General features: G+C 37.3%; 1 pseudogene; it reads left to right on the top strand.

Annotated features, from left to right (window-relative positions):
• LOC149140688 (DNA replication licensing factor MCM7-like) overlaps nucleotides 1-22,886 on the top strand; it is a 154,041-nt pseudogene extending 131,155 nt beyond the window's left edge.
• Nucleotides 22,887-24,422: the final 1,536 nt, after the last annotated feature.

Here is a 24,422-nt window from a genome sequence, read left to right on the forward strand (position 1 = left end):
AGCTCACCAACCGACACGTATATTTAGTAAAGAATTAGTTGACTTCGAGTTGGGCTCAGAGCAGGAGAGAAATTAGCAGATTGAAGATCAGGACCTCAGCCAAATATCTTATATTAGTATTTTGTAAACAACTGAAAGGCTTACTTAAGCTATTGTTATGATTTCATTACGTCCGTAGGCCTTAAGGCTTGTATAAAATGTAAAAATTTGATAGGAATTAAGAAGTGATGCTATGGTAAAATTTTGCTAAGAGATTCTAATTATTTTGGAGTATCGCCTCTCAGGGCTAGATCACAGATCTAAGATGTATTTTTGCTTTTGAAACTAATATAAAGGAATCTGCTAGTACGTAGTTTCATTTTCCATTTGCATTGGGATGAATCTTTGACTGACTTCATTTCTCGATTTCGTAATATGGAAATGAGTTGGTTGGCCAGGGCCCAGCCAATCCAGCTCGTTCTCCCTTTCTTTAAAAGTGTGTTAATTTAATTTACAGTGCATGCGTGAATTTGTTCTTTAATTTGATTTTCCTCACAAGTCACCGATTTGATTTCATTTACAGTTATTATGTTACGGATATGTTGTGTGCAGGCTTAGAAGTATTTGATTTCAATTTCCATAAGCTTTCCTTTATAATGCTTGATTTCATTTCTGCAAGATCGGTACAAGCACGTTACCTATACTAGTGCATTTCTGGTTCTGCAAAATTGATTTCATTGGTTCAATTTCGCAAGTCTTTTACTCCTTTCCTTTCACAAAAGTTCTTTATTCCTTACCACAAGATTGTTGTTTTTTTCTAAACTAAGGGCATTATTAATATCTGAGGTTTCACTTAAGATTTAATTGTGTTGTGGTGAATATGGAATAAACATTGTAGGAACTTACAGGTCTGTGCTTGCACTAAACACTTTCGAAGAAAGGATTGAATTTCATGATTAATTATTAAATGAGCCTTTTGAGTTAAAATGTTAAAAGGAATATCTAAATTATATGCACAACTATCTCAGGAAAATCTTGTTTACACAACCAGATAATTTTCGTAATTATATAGAAGAGTTTTCTATTTTAAAGAAACATTTAATTTAACTTTTGAAAATCATTTCCTGTCTAGAATACAATTTTTGTTGAAGCATCTTTCTTCTTGTGAGAATTTACTTTGAAATTCAGTTTTCTTTGCACACTATTTCACTTAGCATGCCTTTTATGTTTTTGAAAGTAATCTAGAAACCAAGTGCAGAAATACTGATTATCTGGTGCAGGAACCTCAGATCCGATACAGGATCAGAGTGTTCTAGCCCAGATACTTAGAGTTCCTGCAGGAAGGTCAAAACTTCAGTACAAGCATAAAACATTCTTTCGGTATCTAAACCTCATTCTAGTGTAGGCACAACATTTGGTTACAGGAACGTTGTTGTAGTATAGGAATAATAGTTTAGTGTAGGAAATAATATCTTTAAAGAAGACAGATACACTGAATAACTTATTTATCACACTATCTCACTGAAGGTAAATATAAAGGGTCATTTCATTAGTTAATATTGTTCACAGTGAATTAAGAATCCATTTTAGTTTATGCAAAAGTACTTTTCATTTATTCTAGCACCAGACTTTCATTGATTATCAATTGTCGCTTGATCATCATTTTCTCTCGATTCTATAAATTTGTGATTTTAAGAAGTAGGAACAGAGTTTGGAAAAGTTTGTATGATTTCTGGCATTTCCTATGCTTCACCTGTAAGTTTACGAAACCCTCAGGTTGATAATTAAGTGTTGAAGGAGTCTCTTGAATTGTGATTCTTGCACCCAACAATCCTATTGTTGATGTGGAAGGTTTGTATTTTGTGTCTCCATCTATTCAACTTCCTTAAGGTGACTTAGGAGGTTGACTAATATCATAGTAACTTCTTGTCACATGTTTACTCTGGTTGTCCGATTACCTGGATAGATGTGGGAGGAGGGTGTTACATAATACAAGAAAGTGTGTCCTAACAAAGAAAAGGACCTCTAACATATTGGTGGTCTAAATCCTCAAACAATCGTAAATCTATTGTTTCATATGGTCTTCCAAAGAAATTTTACTTGATAGTATCACATCCCCACTGATCAGCAGTAGTATTTTAGCAATAATGCTTCAAATCCTAGGCTAGCAGCTTTACTTTATCAACCTAGGGTTTGTACAAACTTGGAGGTGAGAGTGTTGTATACACAAGTAAAGTGATGGTTCTGCCTTTTGTCACTTATTCAACTGGTGAGACACCACTGGGGGTTTTCAAGCCAGACTTCTATGGACTCAGAAGAAGCTTGGTTTCTTGATGAAAGAAAGGGAAATCTAATCTAAGATAGAGCTGATCTATTGCAATAATGAAAAAGACCGAAATTCAATGCTAAATCACACCATTTCCTAATTAATTGCTAAGAAACTATGCTTTGCAATAATGCTAAATTAACATGAACCATTTGTTATTGTCTAAGTATGGAAGTTAAAATCATCAAACATCACTATTGTGCAAGTAAAGGGACTGTAATAACTATGTTCTCGTCTTTTTTTTTTTTTTTCATGCAAAATCAAATATGAAAACTAATCTCTTGTGGTGATGCGACTGGTGGTTTAATTATATTTGAGGATGGCTGGAAGGTTTAGGAGATGGATGGATGGTGTGGGAAACCCTTGGGTGACCTTTGCAGGCTTCCTAGATGTTTTCCCTCAATTCGGCCTCAAAACAGGCCACTACAGGAAAACCTATAGGATGTACTAAAAACCTACAGGATTCCCTATATTTCTACAAGATGCAGCCGTGAGAAAAATGATGGGTGTTGGAGGTGATGGGAAGCTTGGGGAAGGTATTTTATGGGTGGAATGAAGTGAGAAGAGGCTTAGGATCACTCATAACCCAAAACCAAGTTTAGGAGATGGTTGGATTCGCTCAAAATGCTTGAGGAAATTTCTACGTAAAATGATGAAACTAGTGAAGGTTTTGATGGAAACGAGAAATGCCTATGGGTGAATGGAGTTGGACGGTGGTTTCTTTCTATGAGATATCTATCTACTTCTGAAGTTCCTACTCTGCATAAAAAATGTGTAATTTCCAAGAAGTCATGTGAACAAGAAGCTTTCTCATAAGCTAGAAAATCATAATTAATGAACTAATTGTCTACCTTATGCATGAGGAAAGTAGCTAAAAGGAATGGAATCATGGATAGAAGAGATGGCAATGAAATCCTACTTTGCAAAACTAATTGAATATAGTAAACTCTTAAAGCTTATGAAAGAAATAGAAATATGTGTTTTTGGGGCTCCATAAGGGTCCCTTCGTCAAATCATGATCCCAGAGGGAAGAAGAGAGGCCAAGAAACCTTCTGAAAGCCTTGTGGTGCTTCTTTTATTCCTGCCAACCTACAACTGAAGTCAAGCACAAATGGAACAAAAATAATAAACAACCAATCAAATCTACACTACTTGTAATGAAAATATCTCTAAAGACAAATTAACAATGAATCTATGAAAATAAGCTAAACATACAAATACAAAGGAGGAGCCTTGGCTACTAGGGTTGGGCCCTAACACAAGAGCTTCAGCCCTTTGAGTTAACTCAGTGTTGGCTTGAAACAAAACTCATTCTTATTACCAAAACAGAATATTACATCAAAATCTTCCACAAGTTTGGAGCTCGAAAATAACTTATAGTTTTACAACAAAAATTTGAATCCTCATGAGGATCTAGGCCTCTCTACTTTTACAACTAAAATCCCCAACGAATTCGTTAAAATTAGGGAGGCTTGGCTCCCAAACTCAAGATAACCTATATCTTTGTCTCTCACTTGCTCGACTACCTTCTGATCCTCATGACTTGGTTGCTTGCACTCCGATCTAGTGTGATAAATGGAGGAATATTTGAATGGGGGAGAAGTAAATGAGGAGGATTTAACTCCTACAATCCCTCTCCCTTGTCTCATTCGAGTTTCAATCTTAGTCTTTGCCAAAATTCCTTGATTTCCTTCTTCAAACCTACATTCAATGCATATTAGTCTGCTAGGCATGATATCCCACTCTAACTCATCTCATAAACAAAATATAATAAAAAAAATGTAATAAGTTGTGAGAAAAGTTGGTTTGACTAAGCTATGAGGTGAATTAAGGCCCATATAATTATCGATTGATGAGGCTCATCATCACGACCCTACTGAAAGTGTTGCTCATACTCTGAGAAACTCTATCAATATCCATATCCTTCATAACTCTAGTGGCCTCCCTGACATCCCATGCCTCTGTTGTGGTTTCCCCTTATTGTTCATAGAAACCTGCTTTCTTTTGTACCTCCTCCCACTACCTCTTTTCTTCTTCTTCCTTCCTTCCTTCTAACATTCCTAAGAGTAGTGGTGGAATGAGTTTCAAGCCAATCCAATTTACTTTGAGCCTTTGCATAGATTTCTTGGACATGGGTGTCATGTTCAGTGCCTCTATCATCCTTTGAGGAGAGTGGTACTCTCTTATCTTTAAGCTGTATGGAAATGTGTTCCATCTCCTCAGGCAAGCATGTATTTTGTCATCCCTTAACAACCTGAACATTTCCTCAAAATGTGAAAATACTTGCTCTTGGGTAGCGAGATACCTGGGTGCAAGTTGAGGATCATTTGAAATTAAATTATGTTGCTAATGAGAGCCATTGGATTGGACTGCTCAGCTCTGATCATAAGAGGTTTTGTTTGTTCTCTTTCCAATGTCCTTTTCATTTTTGCAGCCCTTGCTTCCTCATGGCTCATCTATGATGCCAAAGCCATCAACTGTAAATCTCCTAGCTTGGCATTAGCGTCCCATACATTCATGTTTGTTAAAGCCATATTATGAAAATAAAAATCAGACATCTTGGCCCTATCTTCTAGTGTGCTTTGATCACAAAGATCAATGAACTGCCTGTAGTCCTAAAATTGTGTAGTGCTCCTTAGTGCTAGGTTCTCAATTTGGAACTGTAGCCACTGTTCCTTGTAGGTTTTAACCCCGTATAGAAATTATCTGTATACAAATTCTAATAACATAGAAAAATAAATAATGTGAGAGCATAACACATAAAACACATATACACAGAGATTTTCCTCTGGATCCCAAAACTGGGACTACCAGCTTGATTTTTCATTATGTTCCTTTCAATGTTACAATACATATTTATACATGTCGAAGCATCCAATACCATGGACCAAAAATCATCGTGTCCAAAACCATGTGCGAAAAACATGCACAAAACCATAGGTAGGTCTGCCCAACCTAATGTAGGGTCCAAAACCAAAATTTTCTGGGGAACTGCCCTGGACCCCATAGAGTGGGGTTACCTGCACCCCTCAAACCCCCTATGACACCCCCTGCTACGCAATCGACGAAACGAAGGGGGGGCTCCACCCCCCTTCTAGCCGCCCAGTTAACTACGTGGGCTAGTCGTGGAAAGAATATAACACAACCCAACATTCCTCAAGGTATAGGGCATAGGATTTAGGTGGCATCCTACACTAGATTACTTCCAAAGAGAGATGGGCCATACATGTCAATTGGTTCTCCCTTTCTTGCAGCCATCCTTTTAACCATGCATTTTATGTCTCTAACTGATTTCTCATTATGGCCTCTCTGTCTCTCAAGCTACTTAATTCTCTACCCATCTCCTTGAGCTTCTCCCCCATGTGACCAATGTCTTCCACCCCCTTGGATTTGGAAATCTGCATCCATCGATGTGTTCTGGCTCTCTCCTTCTCAAGCTCAAAAAATAGTGGAATAGCAATTTTTTGTGGAATGAACCTATCCCCTTCAATAAATCTATAGTAAGAGTCAATGTTTGGTTGGGGGCTAGGTTACTTTAACTTTGGGTCCTCTTCTTTGGTTTCTTGCTGTAGGATTCCCTCTTTATCCAATTGTTTAGTCTCGTATAGGTTTAAAAAAGTATCTTGTAGGACTGCTTCAGCTTCCTGTAGGTCCTGCAGTGTATCCTGTATGATTGATTTTCCTTTGGATGAGGTGGATCTAGTTATAGGCCTTCTCACATAGGTGATAGGAGACTTAGGAGGAGGCATTTTCTCTTTCTATTTAAGTGAGTCCTCAATCACAATGGGAATTTTAGTTGGTGTTTGGGGTTTCCCCTGCCTTATCCTTGTGCTTTTCCTTCTCCTGAAATAAAAGGGGGTTTGTGTATGTGTTTTTCCTTTTTGTTTGATAGTGGTGCTAAGAATAGTGAGAGCAACTGTTGCTTCTCTCTCAGTGGCCTCTAGAGACACCCTAGGTGACTCCTCCTTATCTTCTACCTCCTCTTTTTCATTTTCCTTTTCCTCTCTATTTTTCCTCTCCTCTTCTCCTTCTAGCTCCTCATCTTGTTTATCAGTCTCTTATGTGTCATCTTCCTCTATTTCCTCATCATTCTCTTTCTCTTTCTCCTCTTATTCTTCATCTTCCTCCTCATCTATCTCATCTTCATCCTGCTCTGCTTCTTCTTCCTCTGCTTCAGTCTCTTCCTCAGCCTTTTCACTGACAGTAGGACTAACATCATATGTGAGAGCCTTGATGTCCTCCTCTGTCAGCATGTCTCTGAAAACTGACCATTGGATAGGAATTTTGAGGTTTTGGAGGGCATCTTCTATGATGATTCTGATTAAACCATGATGAGCTAATTGTTGGAAATTTCCCTCTTGCACCTTTATGCTTATGTCTGTCAGTGATTGCAAAAGGAAGTATGGTATGCTGAGCTTGTGGTGAGGAGGTGTTTCTGCTCCAAACCTCAACTCTTTAAGAAGCTTAAAGTGATAACCATAGACCACATTATACCTACCCTCACATGATATGTATTTGATAAGTTGGTAGCTCACCTTGTTCCAGGGATATGGCAAGCTTGCTCTCCTTACTCCATTCTTTTCCTCAATGGGTTCCTCATCTTCTAAAAGGAATTTCCTCTTCAAAATCTTGCTATCTCCCTTGTCTTCCTTCCTCCATGGTACTCCTAGAGGAAGTGTGGTAACTCTGCTGATGAGTTCATGGGTGAGATCCATGGAGAGGCCTCTTACCACAAAAGTGGCATGGACTCTGGTAAGTGGAATGAGGGAGAGAGTAAACTTTCGAGCCACTTCATCATCATACCCTCTTAATTTTTCAAAATACCCCATCCAATTATGCCCTGTGAATATTCCTAGCACCTGAGGGTGTTGTTGAATTCTCATAGTGTTATTGGGATCCATTCTATTAAACTCTCCTATCATCTTGGTTTGTGAAGTTTGAGGAAATGAGAGGGTTGATACAATTGTTAAATGCAACAGTAAATAACTGAAATCACTGTGTATACAATTCCCTTACATAGCTGCCAAATTCAATCAAACTAGGGGATTTCTTATTCAATTCACTAGGAAAAGGGGAAGTACTTACAGATCCTACCACTTCATAGTGTTTGTTGTGGCCAACCCCCGCGTTTTCCCCACTGAAACTCCTCTCAGCCAATCCTGTAGACTATCTCTGTGTATCCTATAGGAATCCTGTATGCAATCCTATAGGATTTCCGGTGCAATCCTGTAGGAAGTCTTGTGTAGAAAAACGATGGAGTTTTCATCTTCAATAGATGGCCTGTGACCTGGGTATGAGAGTGACTTTTGCAAGAGTGAGCCTCAAGGAAATGTATGCATGAGTGGATGGGGATCAACAAATATTTCTTCTTATGGCCGAGTTATGAGAGGTGGTGTGCTGGCAGCAAAGGTACATTTTCTGTTTTTGGACTGCCACTACAACCTTATCGTTTCCCCCTCCTCGTAATCAACTCCCAGTTCATGCCTCCGTAGACTTAACTATTTTTGTCCTAATCTTCTCCTTTTTTGACTTGACTATTGCCAGGTGTGGGAGGACCAACTGTTTTGTCTTCATCGACTGAACGAAGGTGGCCAAGTTAACTGGACACCTTTTTCTTATAAACCAACTTACTCATAACCTTTACATCTTTTGACTACATTATGCAAATGAGAGAGCAAGCGAGATACTTACCTATGGTGCTAACCCTTGTTGTAGTTGTTGAAGGCCAGAGGTGTTTGCTGTGTGTTGGTTACATGCTATTTTTCCCTTTTTTTTATTTTCTCCCTGATGATTCCTTTGATGTGCAGGTATCTAGTGTTGAAGATGTTGGTGGTGATGCTTCTTTGGAGCTCTTTCTTCTCTTGGATCATTATGTTGGAAGCTTGCTACAATCATGATTTGTATTTTGTGGGATAGACTACTACAGGATGTCCTGTAGCTGCTTCTCCCGCAGAACTCTTAATCATACACTTTGTTGGGACTTTGAGGATGGTGACATGGATCGAGAGGAAGACGAGGAGTGTGGAGAAATGAGATATACTCAGGTACCACTCCCTTCTGCTCTTTGTTTCATGTTTTTTCTTTTTTCTTCTTGAAGACTGTGACAAATATATTATTATTATTATTATTAGTTTTTTTGAAACTGATTTTTTTATGGTCACTACATGGGTGATGAAAATGGACATAGGTATGGTAATGAAATGTTGATGTAGGGGTGTTATTTCTTTGACATAGTAGGTCATTTTTTTTGCCCTAGGGTCACTTCCTGTAGGATTCTCGAGCCACTGTGATTCCTATAGGATCATCATGTAGGTTTTCAGGAGATCCTGTAGGTTTACAAGGGATCCTATAGAAGACACAATCCCCTTGTAAACTGAATCAAAGGAGTGAAAAAATGGAAGAAATGGTGGAGTGATGAATGAAAATGAGTGGAAAAATAAAAATGTGAGTGAAATAGGTCCCTTTTTTATCCTCCTTTGTTCTCTGGTCGTCCTCCTTGCTAACCTGCAAATAGAAATTTTCACGATTTTTTTCTCTGTTTTTTTTTTTTTTTTGAAAACAACTAGGCTACCTCTGAGAGGTTTTCATCCTAGCTATTTGCCCTGGGCACCTAAAGAGAGGTTTTCACCAAGGGATCTTTTTATATTCACTTTTTTCCTTTATTGACACCATTGGATCACCCCAAGAGTTTTTCAACCCAATAGTGGGACTCAGTGGCCTCATGGAGGTTTTCACCTGAGTCCTTATTTTTCTGAGTGATTTGATGAGGTAGGAGTTGAAACTTTCTCCACTACCATCACTATTTTATTGATATCATCAATGAATTCTTTCTTTGACAATGGTCTTTTGTAAAATTTCAATCGGTTCCCATTAAAAAGTAAAGGAATGGCCTTTTCATCTATGGTTTTGATCTACACTGAATCATTATCATGACATCTCTCTATAACATAAGGTCCTAGCCATCTTTTCCTCAACTTGCCCTTAAAGTCTTTATATCTTGAATCATATAACAAGGCCCAATCACCTTCTTGAAATTGTTTATCCTCAATGTTTTCATCGTGTCATATATTCCTCTGAAGTTGGTTTACCTTAGTGTGCAGGAGGGCCTACATTCTGAAATCATCTAAACCATTTAACTGGAGCAATCTCTCTTTTTGTGCACTGCTAAGATCTAGATCTAGTTGGGCTACCATCCTTAGTGTGTTATACTCAAATTCAATGGATAGCAGGGCCTTTTTCCCATAGACCAGCTCATAGGGTGTGAATCCAGTGGTGGTATTCCAGGTGGTATTATAGGCCCAGGTGGCCTCAACTAGTCTATCTACCCAATCTTTCCTGTTGTTGTTAACCACTTTGGTCAAGATGCCCTCCAACACTCTGTTGGTCACCTCCACTTGCCCATTAGCTTGTGGTTGATAGGGAATGGTGGTCCTATGCTTGATCTTGTGCTGGATGAGCAAGTCTTCAAACATGTTAGAGGTAAACTAGTTGCCTTGATCAGTGACCAGTTCTCTAGGGTACCCAAATTTGTAAAATACATTCTCCCTTAAGAACTCAGCCACCTTCTCCTCTGTTGTTGCCTTAATTGCCTTGGTTTCAACCCACTTAGTCAAATAGTCAATGCACCCAATGATGTAATATTTTTTCTTGGAAGGAGGGTCAATAGGTCTAATGAAGTCCTGCCCCACTTTTCAAACAGCTTAAAAGTCACTTGAGGCTGCAGAGGCATTTCATCCCTTAGAGTAGGCTTTCCCATCCTTTGGCACCAATCAAACTGACTAGTATATCATTTCACGTCTTAATGAAGAGTGGGCCAATAATAGCCTAATTGTAACACTTTGAATGTTGTCCTCTTTGCTGCAAAGTGACCTCCATAAGGCCCATCATGATAGGTTAGAAGGATGTCAAAGACTTCCTCCTCCCTGGCACACCTTCTCAATATTTGATCTAGGCTAAGTTTGAAGAGATTTCACCCAATCCAAGTGAAGGGGGTGCTCTTCCTTATAATATTTCTTTTCTCTTCAAAGGACAAATTTAGTCGGAACTGTGCAGATACCAAATAGTTTGCAATGTCAGCAAACCATGGAGAGAGAATTGAAATGGCAGACAAGTGCTCATCTGGTATCTCATCATCAACCGTTCCCTCTTCACCTGCAGGCAAAGTTAATCTGGAAAAAAAAATTTGCAACAACATTTTCCTTCCCAAGCTTATCAACAATAGTTAGATCAAATTGTTGTAATAAAAGAAACCATCTTATAGTATGAGCATTCACATCGAGTTTATTCATTAAATATTTGATTGCAGCATGGTTAGTATGGACAAATGTTTGATAGCCTGTAATATAATGCCTAAATTTGTTCAATGAATTCACAACAGCCAGGAGCTCCTTTTCAGTCATTGTGTAGTTTAGTTCAGCCTTTGATAGATTCTTACTGATAAAGTAAATGGCATAAGGCAAATTTTCATCTATCTGACCTAGGGTTGCTCCTATGGCTTTGTGTGAGGCATTAGCATGAATGTGAAAAGGAAGGGCCCAATTTGGGCCTCAGAGAATTGGGGCAGTGGTTAACTTGTTCTTCAGGATGTCCAAGGCCTCTTGACAGCTTTTTGACCATATAAATTCAGATTCCTTGGCCAACAACCCAAATAAAGGAGAGGCCAACTTGCTGAAGTCCTTTATGAACCTTCGGTAGTATCCAACTAATCCTAAGAAACTTCTGACATCTCTCTTCTTTTGAGGAGGTGGGACCCTTTCGATAATAGCTATTTTTTCGAGGTCCACCTGTAGTCCTTGTTGAGATATTGAATGACCCAGCATGGTCCCTTCAGTCATCATCCATATAGATTTCTACCACATCATGGAGAAACTCAGCAAAGATACTCGGGAATTCTCTCTAAAAGGTGGCAAGAGCATTGCATAGGACAAAAGGAAGGACCCTATAGGCGAAAGTGCCCCAAGGACAACTGAAGGTGGTTTTATCCTTGTCTTCCGGGCTAACCTGGATTTAGTTGTACTCGCTGAATCCATCTAGGAAAGAGAAAAATATTTTCCCTGCCAGACCATCTAGCACTTGGTCAATGAAAGGTAGAGGGAAATGGTCCTTCTTTGTGGCTTTGTTCAGTTCCCTATAATTGACACAAATCCTCCACTTACCATTTTTCTTGGGAACTAACACCAGAGGGGAGACCCACTCACTGTCAGAGATAGGATAAATGAATCTTGCATCTAGCAATTTTTGTAGTTCTTCTTTGACTATGTCTTTAAGAGCTGGATTCATCCTCCTTTGGGGTTACCGGATTGGCTTGCAACCTTCCTTGATATAAATATGGTGAGTACACACTGAGGGGTGTACTCCCTTCATTTCTTTGTAACTCCAAGCGAAGGCATCTAGATGTTCCTTTAGCATGTTGCACAACTTCCCCTCTTGGAGAACAGAAAGAGATGGATTGATTTTCAAAGTTTTCGCAGGGCCAAATTCTATGGTTTTGATACAAAGAGGATTGGAAGCCAAGTACAGATCAATTGGATGCTTTTTTTTGGTTTCCTTTACTACTTATAGGGAAAATGTATTGGGAGTTGCACTTTGGAGTAGGTGTTCAATCAAATTGTCTTCATCCTATAGTCCTCCTCCCATGGTTGTTTCTAAGCTATAGAGTTGGGTAATATAAATTTCATCTTCTTCCTCCTCTTCCAGCCATAACGGTAAATCATGTTCTAGAGATGGCTGAGCAAGAGGGTATAGGACTAACTTCCTGAGGATATGCCCATTCTTGATGGTCATATTCCGAGCTCTGCAGCTGATGTAAGCATCAGTAGTGGCCAACCAAGGCCTCCCAAGGATGAGAGGGTAACGAGTAATCTGAGCCTTGGGTTGGAGAACTAGGAAATCTACAGGGTACTCCCAAGATTCAATGGAGACCATCAAATCCTCCAAAATCCCCTCAGGGGTCACTGTGGAGCAGTCTGCAAGTTGCAGAACCATTGTGGTCTTTCTCAATGAACCTTGGAGCTTGAGCTTGAGCATAATGTCCTTGGTCATCACATTAATGGCAACCCCAAGATCGATCAAAGTGTGTGGGACAATGGTGCCATTGATGTGCACATCTACTACAGGGCTTCCAGGGTCTAAATACTTTGGACAAATTACCTGCCCCAGCATTAAGTCAGATAATTGTCTAATGACATTAATGGTAGGGGCATATTTTCTTTGCCTCCCTGGATGCTTGAATCACTTATCCTTAATCAACTTATTGTAAATAGGCACATCTTTTATTGCTTGGAGAAGTGGAATCTTTACACGTAGATATTTCAATTCTCCCAGAAGTTTACTTTCTTCTGGGGTAGGCTAGGGCGGTTGAGTTAATCTCCCGTGAAAGGGTGGATTTACTTTAAGAATGCTTTCCTCTCTTTCTTCTTCAACCTACCTCGGTGGAGGTGGAGGTTGGTTATCCAGGAGAACTCTCCCAGATCTCAAGTTAATTTCTTAGATCTCCATAGCATAAACTAGATATGATGTCTCTCCAATGTATACTTGTTGTGTGTGTCTGTTGTTCGGGTTTAGATTTGGATGGGCAGTCATTTGGGGTTGTTTCGGTGGATCAGAGTGTAACAGTTGTGGTTGGGCATATGGTTAAGGAAATAAAGGTGGAACATTGTTGTACTGGCGCCTCCACCCCTGGGGCGGTGCATTCCACTGAGGTTGTGGCGGAGAATATGATTGAAATGACTGGCTAGCTAGCTAGGAGTGATACTGAGATGCAAAGGACCACAGAGGAGGTGTAGACTAGGAAGGATGAGCAGGGGGTCCCCAAGAAGGTATGGATGTGGTCTAGTTGGGGTTGTTGTATGCATGGGATGACCCTTGCATGCCCTACTAGTATGGCCCAGGCCCATGAGGTCTCATTTGGTTTATGTAGCAGAGTTTCTCAGTGACCCCTTCAACTCACTTGTTTGTGGATTGGTTTTCTTCATAGACTGAGCAGATTTCAATAGAATTTAATTGACATTCATTCCTAGGGTACCTCTTGGTGCACCTAGGATAAAAATTGTTAAGGCTCCCTCTGCTTCCTCTTGCTTTATCTTAATGTGCATAGTGTCCATTTGTAAGGCAAGGGTTTGTAGCATCTCACTCTTGAAATCTTCTAGCGTGTTTCCAATTTCACCCTTGATGGCTGAGTTGGAAGAGGATTTACTGACCATAGGTTGACTACCCCTACCCTTTTTCTAGGCTGCCCTAGAATGGTTTCTAAAGACAGTCTTGATATCCTCATAGGGTAACTGTTAGATATCTCCTCTTGCTAACAAGTGTAGGGTATCCAAAAGATCTTCCCTTACTCCCCTAAGCAGGACCAGCTTTAGTGACTCAAGGTCAAGTGTGCACATGGCCTTTTTGTAACTAAGCTAGAATCTTTCTTCATAATCCTATAGGGATTCATCATTGCCTAAGGCCATCCTAAAAATTCATTCTTTAGTATCCTTAGACCTATAGTAGTCTCTATATTTATTGTTGAAGGCTTACTGCATTTGAGCCCAAGTTGTAATGCTATCCCCAGTTAAACCCATGAACCAGCGCAAAGCTTCATTCTTGAGGGTAGATGGAAATAGTTTCAACTTCTGCTCATCATCCGTATATTCATAGGTTTGGCATATAACAACAAACTCAAATAGGAAAGTGTCGGGGTCTTCTCTGGTCATGCCATGGAAATGAGGAAGGGTAGAGGGGCTTATATTTTTCATCTTAGTGTCACCACTGGTTTCCTTGATGGGGAAGGAATCCTCAACTCTCTCTCTATTCCCTCTGTCATTTCTATTTTCAGCCATTAGCTCGGTAAGAATGGGTTCTTTTCTTCCCCTGTGGGTTCTTCAAATATGTCTGATTGCTCACCTAAGGGTTTCTCCAGTTCATAGCCACCGAAGAAGAGGGAAGGTTGGATGTTGGATGCAGTGGGGGTATTTGGCAAAATTTTCCCTAAGTTATACCTATTCCTATGAGGCATGAAAGGAAATGTTTTTGGTTTGGTTTTGTGATTTTTTTCAAATTTTGAAAGTGCTTTGTAGAACTGGATTTTCAGATGGAATGAAAACTACTAACTGAATGAAAAACTAATTGTTGAAATGAAATCTATCTTGCAGAATTAAAATTGTAGACTAAATGAGAACTACTAACTCAATGAAAATATTAACTAATTTCTTGAAATCTAACTTGTAGAATGGAAAGGAAAGCTTTAAGAATGGAAATTGGAAATCAAACTAAATTACTTTTGCAAAAATGAAACTAATCACAGAATAGTAGAAACAAGAAGTAGAAGAAAGAAAAAAGTAATCACATTTTACTCAGGCACCTCCCCAGCAACGATGCCAAAAAGTGATGAGCACTAGTATTGCAGCAAGAATGATGCAACTCCTAGGCTACCAAATTTACTTTATTAACCTAGGTTTCGTACAAACTTGGAGGTGACAGTGCTGTATACAAAAGTAAAAGTGATGGTTCTACCTTTTGTCACTTGTTCAGCTGGCGAGAGACCACCGGGGGTTTTCAAGCTAGAATTTTATGGACTCAAAAGAATCTTGGTTTCTTGATGAAAGAAAGGGAAATCTAATCTAAGAGAGAGCTGATCTATTGCAATAATGAAATTCAATACTAAATCACACCATTTCCTAATTAACTGCTAAGAAACTATGCTTTGCAATAATGCTAAATTAACATGAACCAAATGCTGCTTTCTAAATATGGAAGTTAAAATCATCAAACATCACTATTGTGCAAGTAAAGGGACTAAAATAACTTTATTCTTGTCTTTTCGTTATTTTCATGCAAAATCAAATATGTAAACTAATCTCTTGTGGTTATGTGACAGGTGGTTTAAGGATGTTTGAGGATGGCTAGAAGGTTTAGGATATGGATGGATGGTATGGGAGACCCTTGGGTGACCTTTGGAGGCTTCCTAGAGGTTTTCCCTCAATTTGGCCTCAAAACAGACCACTACAAGAAAACCTACAGGATGTACTAGAAACCTACAGGATTCCCTGTATTTCTACATGATGCAGCCGTGAGCAAAACAATGGGTGTTGGAGGTGATGGAAAGCTTGGGGAAGGTAGTTTATGGGTGGAATGGAGTGAGAAGAGGCCTAGGATCACTCAAAACCCAAAACCAAGTTTAGGAGATGGTTGGATTCACTCAAAATGCTTGAGGAAATTTCTATGTAAAATGATGAAATTGGTGAAGGTTTTGATGGAAACGAGGAATGCCTATGGGTGAATGGAGTTGGAAGGTGGTTGCTTTCTATGAGATCTATGTCTACTTCTGAAGTGCCTACTCTGCATCAAACATGTGTAATTTCCAAGAATTCATGTAAACAAGAAGCATTCTCATAAGCTAGAAAAGCAGAATTAATGAACTAATTGTCTATCTTATGCATGAGGAAAGTAGCTGAAAGGAATGCAATCATGGATAGAAAAGATGGCAATGCAATCCTTCTTCGAAAAACTGATCCAATATAGTAAACTCTTAAAGCTTATGAAAGAAATATAAATCTGTGTTTTTGGGGCTGCATAAGGGTCCCTTCCTCAAATCATGATCCCAGAGGGAAGAAGCGAGGCCAAAACACCTGTTGAAAGCCTTGTGGTGCTTCTTTTATCACTACAAACCTACTACTAAATTAAGGCACAAGTGGAAGCAAACTAATAAACAACCAATCAAATCTACACTACTTGCAATGAAAATACCTCTAAAGACAAATTAGCAATGAAGCTATGAAACTAAGCTAAACATACAGATAAAAAATAGGAGCCTTGGCTACTAGGGTTGGGCCCTAACCCAATATCTTCATCCCTCTGAGTTAACTCAGTGCTGGCTCAAAACAAAACTCATTCTTATTACCAAAACAAAAACTTACATCAAAATATTCCACAAGTCTGGAGCTTGAAAATAACTTAGAATTTTACAACTAAAATTTGAATCCTCATGAGGCTCTAGGCCTCTCTACTTATACAACTGAAGTCCCCAACGAATTCCTTAAAATTAGGGAGGCTTGGCTCCCAAACTCGAGATAAACTAGCTCTTTATGTCTCACTTTCTTGGTTGCCTTCTAATCCTCATGACTTGGCTGCTTGCACTTCGAGCTAGTGTGATAAACGAAGGAATATTCAAATAGGGGAGAAGTGAATGAGGATGATTTACCTCCTACAATCCCTCTCCCTTTTCTCATTTGAGTTTCAACCTTAGTCTTTGCCAAAATTCCTTGATTTCCTCCTTCAAACTTGCATTCAATGCATATTAGTCCACTAGGGATGATATCCCACTCTAACTCATCTCATAAACAAAATATAATAAAAAAACATGTAATAAGTTGTGAGAAAGGTTGGTTTGACTAAGCTAGGAGCTGAATTAAGGCTCATATAATTATCCAATGATGAAGCTCATCACCCACCAGCAAAGTCATCTAGAGAAACGTAGGGTTGAGGACCAACTGCTTCCCACAACCAGTCCTATAGGGTGTTTTCCTAAGATTGGTCACTATGATTACCTACATCCCATGGGGTTGGTCGAGTCTTAAGCTTCTTGGTGATCAGCCGATGCATGGGGTTCCCTACGATAGGTTGGGCAGCCCTGAGGTGAACTGCTTGCATGATGACCTAGCCTAACCCTCTGAATTAGGTTTCTCATGCACTATGGCTTTTGACCATGGGATGGTGAAGCATTTTAAGCTCCCTAATATTTCAAATTCTATGTATCAATGTGAGTGATTTATGGTGTTATTGGAAGCTTATCCCACCGATCCTACACCTTAACTACAAAGATTGTTTGGCCTTGGTTCCCAAGTGGACTTAATCTATATATGTTAAGGTGTACAGTTTCAAGTATTGGCTTGGCAGTGTTAACCAAGCTCATGTTCGCTTAGTGTGTGAGTGTGTGAAAATTATGTGTCAAGTGGATGACTTAATTGAGCATGTTTTATGATGACATGTGCTACTGAAAATAAAGTGTTGAAATGTGGTAAATATATTGAAAATGACAGAAAAATAAACAACCAATCAAGCACACAAAATGCCACCCAAAACGTTTATCAAGTAGCTAAGCAAGAGAGGGAAAACAAGCTACTCAAAGACGCATAAAATACCTAATGTCAAAGGGACTGATATCTATAGGCACTAATTTATTGTAAATGGTGCAGACACACAACAAAGTCATAGGTGACAAATGTTGTAAAGGATAGGTATGAAGCTCTAAAACCTAGGATTCTCAAGGGGGTCCTCAAGGGGAAAGGAAAGACCTAAACTCTAAAGGAGAAAATGTAAAATAAATATATACATAAGTGTTGTAAATTAATGGATTAGACTCTGAAAATTAATGGCTAGAAAATGATGAAACCCTAGACTCCTCACCCATCCAATCTCTTCCTAACAATGTGGAGGTGTACTCTAAACCCTAGGGGGGTTTTTTCTTCGTCAAAGAGAAAAACTAAGAGAATCTATGCCCAAGGGAGATTGAAACAGAGATAAGAAACCCTTCCTAGTCTACACACATCACTCTCAACAAGTGTAAAAAAAAATCTGAAATTTTCCAAAACAGAGGTATTGACCTAGAAATAGTGGAAAACACAATTATTGGGCCAAAAAGTGTGCTCTGGAATCCATATTTGGGGCTGAAAAGTGTGTTTTTCTCCTTGGACTCTCGGTTCATAAATCTCATATAGATTTTTCCATATCCTACTCGGCTGGTACTTGTGACCTATGGAAAGAACTAGAAAACCACCAGAATCAAAAAATTTGACAGAAAGGAAAGAAAAATATAAATAGAAATTGAGAGGCTATAAATAGTTGTAGGAAACCATGAAATTTACTGAAACTTTAGTCACCCATCAACTGAATTATTACATCAGTGGAGTCATCATTTGTTAACAATTGTGTAGCTAATGACTCAGTGGAGTCGCCATTTGTTAGTATAAAATTCCTTGGAAGATGTACCAAAAAAATTCCACTTAAGTCACCGATGACACATGACCCTAACAATAATTTGTGGTTGCTTACAATTCAGATATGCAACAATAAAACTAGAAAAACATGCAAAAAAACAACATATGCAATCCAAAATCGCAAACAACAATATATATCCAATATAATAGCCCAAATGGAAAGCCTTTTAAAATGAATAATAAATATTTTATTGATAACACCTGGTGAAGGAGATCTACAAAAGGGTATGGAAATCCCCCTCCATGATATGGGTCCTTTGATGTCCTTAATGTTTCAGTAATATCTTATGTCACTCAATGTGTGAAAAACCCAAAACAATTTTTATAACTCAAGTGGGAGCTTAGATGAAAAGGGACGATAAGCATGACGATCATAATGATAATGGTGAAGAATGAATGGAAAACCCTCCTATTTATAACAACGTTTTGAGTTAATCAGTAAATGGAGAATAATAAAATAATATTGACTAGATCAAGATCTAACCGGTACAAATACTTTATTATATCTTTTGGAGAGGGAAAAGATATTCAAAATAGCCAAATATCTTTATTTAGAAATAATTAACAAATAAAATGATTTATTAATTATTTCGTGAGGATTAAGAATGGTGAAATTGAAATAATTATTAAATAGTGATTTAACAATTATTCCAATAATGGAATTAAGGAATAATAAATAAATAGTGATTTATTTCATTATTATTGGGGGATTTAGTCAAATGTGTCAAGCAATAATTATCAAACAATGATTTAATAATTATTCCTAGAGAAAATTAAATAAGCAATGATTTATCTAATTATTCTCATGGGATTTCTTAATTTTAATTTGAAAATAATTTAATAAAAATGGTTTACTAAATTATTTCCTATGATGAAAGTGATTTTACTATGGTAAAATTAATCCCACATGGTGTATTTCGATCCACCTAGTTAGAAATGGCTAGGTGATCATTTTTTGGTGATAAAAATGAACATGAAATCTACAGGTCATGAATGCATATCTGAATATAGAGATCTAAAACTTATCTAAGGTTTACCAAGAAGGATTAATGCCTTCTCACAATAGCTTCCATAATACCAATTACATCATGCATTCATTAACCTGTCATTTATCAACCAAACATGATATGAGCTATAACTTAGGTCTTCATAAAGCCATGCTTATGACCATCATATAGATAATTAAATATGATATAACAACCATTAAAACCACATAATAATAATTATATTTACTCATAAGACACAAGAGAAACTTAGCTCTTACTGACATGTGCAAAATCTAACCAAGTTAGGGACTTCCATGTACCACCCGACCATAGATTGGGCTGAACCAAATATTGTTTTAGCCAATCATCTCTATTCCATATTCCAAGCATGAATGTGGAATCTCATGGGATAAACCAATCCATAAACTGCCAAGTGAGTCCAGAGGTTAAACTATCTCTGCCCTCACCATATTGTGATATTACCTAAATCAATCCCGAGATCACAACACCAAACCGAGCTTGGATGCCTAACAATTCCTTCACCATCCCTTGAACAATTTTCTTATCTCCACCCACCTATTGAGCGATTACAAGAGTAAACCATCTCCACCCCCTACCCTTTGGATTTTCCTAAGACCGCATCATCTGGATCCAAAACCTTTCGACAATCCAAAGCTCAACCAAGAAAGAATCCCATCACACCATGACTATCTGGAAATAGCAATGTAAGGCTAAAACCACTCTTGAAACTTGGAAAAACCATGACAATGACAACAAAACTACCAAACAAACACATGCACATACCATGCATGCCAAGAATATCTAGGAAATCATACATGCAACATGTTATGTGCAAGCATTCCATTTGAACCTCCTTGATCCAACCTTTCCTTTCTTGATCACTGCTTTCCTTTGCTTTCCTTATCCTTCCTTTTCTTACTTTCTTTCCTTCTCCTCTCTGAAAAAAAATCCAATACTAAACTGAAAAAAGGTTGTGAACATATCCCCATAAGCCTTTCTATTGTTGAGGTCTCTGTTTTCTTCAATTTCCATTATTTTCCTTCAATTTCCTCCTCACATGTAACATGTGAGTTTTGACCTCCCTTTTCTCATATTTTCCTTTATTTTCATAAATAAAATGCCAATAATGTTTTTTTTCCTTTTCAAAGCTTTTTCCATTGCCTTTTCCAATTTCCCTTAGCCATAATAAACAACAAGTAATACCCACTACGATGATTTTCCCAACATTCAACTTGGAATACGTGTCCCATGACCTTCATCTTAGTTTTACTTTATTAACCTTTATTACATGAGTTTTTAACCTAGGGTTGTTATAGTGGTGTTGGTATGACAAAGGTTATTCAAAGGGATTTAGTCACCAAACAAATGGTCATTAAATGCGGGGCCCTACTATATTTCCTTGTTTTATTCTTTCCAATTTTTAAGTTGTTGGTTTATTTGGAGTAGGAAATTATTTTATTTTAGATTGAATGCATTAGAGGTTTTACCGACATATATATTTGGGCACCATCAGAGAATTGACACAAATATTGGATCTTGTATGTGATGAATTGGGTGCTTGTCGACATGGGTATATGTGCTATATATGAAATTTGACAAGATGAATAGGATAGATTATACTCTTATTCATGAAGAGTTGGAGGTACACACTATGAGTATTATGAAGCTGGGCATAACAACCTCTCTAAATGCACATACAACTTTTCTGGCTACCTCTAATCCTTCCTAGTATGTAAATTTATCATATAGTTTGAAGGTATCTTCATATGAGGTCCTACCATTAATATGAGTTTGTGAATGTCCTAAATTCTAGATTTCTTGGAGTTGCATAAACTTAGTCAGATGCATGGAAGGTGTCCTATATAGAATCAAAGGCTTTTGTTTTATCAATGTTTTTTATACAAGATACATGTAATCAGAATGTTGTTCTTATTGGGGGATCCATTCATCTTTTTTTTCTTAACGAAATCTTTTGTGTGTCTTTTCTTCCAACTTTTCCTTGTTAAATTTGTGATGTGCTCTTCAGTTCAGGATCTTGGATCAAAAGTATGAGGTAGATTTTCATTTTGGAGTTGTAAACCCTTCAGATACATTGGAGGTTGGAGAAATTTGAAACCTCTTTAAACTCCTATATTGACTTCTATAAAGATCCTAGTGGCCTTAATTTTTCTCCTATTTAGGAACTCAAATTGGTCAAAAAGGATTAGTCTACTTTTAGTTTGATTTTGTTTCCTTTCTCTTAGATACTCCTTATTTTACATTATCTTTTTTCGATTACTAGTTTTTCATTTAAGCTTTAACTAGCTATAGTGTTCTCAAATTTTTTTATCTACTTTTATTTCCATGGCTAATTAATAGTTCTTTATATACTCTTCACTTGAAAGGAGAGTATGGTTCATGTTTTCTTTTTGGTATTTTAGTGTACACTATATCCTAGTCTGTGATGGAACTTTAATTTTGAGTTTTGTTTTATACTATGTTGTTCATTATCACAAGGGTCGATATGATCTATGAAGAAAACCTACAGAGAATTTCAATCTTCCTCCAGCATTGCTTTCTCATTTTGACTTGCTGTGGAAAATACTTGATAAATACAATATGGATAATGATCTAGAAATTGAAATACATGTGTTATACATGCCTCAAAAGTGTGAGCCGCCATCTTTAGGATGTACTCCTCTTGAGTCTTCCATCCGCAGGTGAGTTATTGTCACCTCTCCTTTAGATATTGATGCTCAAACTGTTGTACTCTAATTTTGAGTACTTTTTAATATTAGGATGGTTAATATTTTCTAGGGCTTATCGAGTATCACCTTATGTGCCTAAAGAAATTACGGAATATATTTTTAGTGATTCTTCTTCCATGAGACAAGCAGAAGCACAAAGTGATGCACTAGATTCTTACACCACTGCGAGAAGAATTCTAAGAATTTTTCACATCTCAATGGTAATTTTTCTATTCCTTTTAAAATTACCTAGTGTTACATGTGAGTTCCACAAGAAGTGATTTTTCAAGTTCTCATATATTCAACACTAGAGTGGAGTTGTGACTAAGCAATAACATTAATCCAAATTTGGCCTTTTAATCTCAAAAACTTGTTTATTGACAAAATCTAATGTCTTTGTTTCTTTTGTATGGATTTATTGGTCACTATGCACTAAGAAGACTTAGATTCTCAAAAAAAGTGGCTCAAAGTGATGTATATGAGTCCCTCAGGCTTATGCAAATGTCAAATTTAACCTTATATGCTGAAGAAATAAATCAAACTGGTCTAGGTGCCATATCTGACATCAATTTTATCATAAGGGATGAAGCTTTGAGAATGAATACTATATATGTTTGCTATGCTAACGCCTTGAATTGGATTTGTCAAAAGGTACTCCCCATATATTGTTTAAAGCATGAGAAATAGCATTGGCTCAAATTTCCTAATAAAGGTTGGTTTAAATGCATCTAATTGGGTCTCCTGCATGTAGGCTTACATTGAAGCTAAACTAAGGGAGTTCTTGAAAGAGTATGCAACATTGAACGTGTGTAAAATTGATCCCAGTACATTTGATACTCTTTTTTTTATGCCTAAAATTTCCAGCAAATGAATAATGTATCCTATAGTTGTAAAATAAATATCCTCATTGTTCAACTCTTTTAGAAAAGTGACTTTTTCTTTTTAGATGTCCCTGAACTAATATGAAACTCAAGGCTAATTTTCCTCTTGGAAAACTCACGAGATTAGACGTGTCCAAAATTATCTTATGAATAGTAATTGCATGTGGAATTCCATGTATAGGACACTAGGAAAACAATCAAGGGTTCTTTTATGAATTTTCATCACATGGGAGTTTTATCGTGCAAAACAACGTTTTGTATTTTTATTCTTGGAAATTTTATAAAACTCATGAAGTAGATAATTCTCTTATCGAGGGAAATGGAGATACAAGCAGTGTATCAGAAATCCCTCAAATTCATGTTATTCCAATTGCACTTGAATATGAGCCAAGAATTAACACAAAGGGAGTACATGATGATGAAAAGTAACTCGATCTTGTCGCTCAGGAATCATGTGCCAATGGATGGGAAGGTAGTCACAACACTAGAAGTAATATAACTGGGATATATAGAGTGACTATGTCTCGAACATTGGGAAGGGGGTGGTTTTATGTGGCTATAGGGCCTGAGATGGTAGATACTCTTTCAACGGTGAGAAACGACTTGGACACTTATACTCATCTGGGTTCAAGCCAAAAGAGTTTATCCATTATACTAGATAACTTTCTGGATTATAAATCAATGTTTTAGAAACCTCTGAATGAATGCTTGTAAGTTTCAAGTGAGAGATAGCATATATGTCTCTTCAAGCCCTTTTGTTTTTTTTAGTGATCTTAATGATTGTTGTCCTGACTTTATTCTTTCTTTCAAATTTTATCTTTAGGTGTTTACTTATGGAGGGATGTGTGTGAGAGATAATTTTTTGTACTTTTCCTTGTTCCTAATTATATGTAATTATGTAAAAAATATGTCTTTCTAGATAAAATCCATATAGTTTCTATTATACAAGGTTTCCTCTATCTTTCTTGATTATAAGCTTAACCTTCAACTATTTCTTATGCTTTAATTTAAAGAAAATTGGTGGCCAATTCTCATCAATTACAACAAAGATCCATATGAAATTTAATTTTGCAACAAGGCATGGAACTAGGTAGATAGGAAAGGTTGAAATAAGGAAATGTATGCTCTGAATTATTTTTAACTACAACAATCTTATTTCTAGGTGGAAAGATTTGAAAAAATAACCCTTGTATCGGAAAATTGATATGGTTTCTTACTTTATTGAAAATGGTAAATGGGGAAAAAAACTATTACTAACATAGCTTCTTAAATAATGCCATATTCTAAACTATGAAAAAGTTTTCATGGGCATGTCACATGAAAATATTAGGAACAAAGTTACTGTTCCATTAATATAGGTAGGCATCCTATGTAACTTTTACTTTTTCTATTAATTGAAAGGTTGGGATGATATGTAGAGATGCAACATGAAATTTTTGTAGGAAAATAAGTCAAACTTTGAGGATCCTTACACTAGCCATAACTTTTATTGTCTCATAAATTCAATATTAACTAATTTAATCTTC

This window comes from Pinus tabuliformis, chromosome X (genome assembly GCF_031772625.1).
Source record: "Pinus tabuliformis cultivar Carrire ecotype Pingquan chromosome X, CPIR1, whole genome shotgun sequence".
NCBI lineage: Eukaryota > Viridiplantae > Streptophyta > Pinopsida > Pinales > Pinaceae > Pinus > Pinus tabuliformis.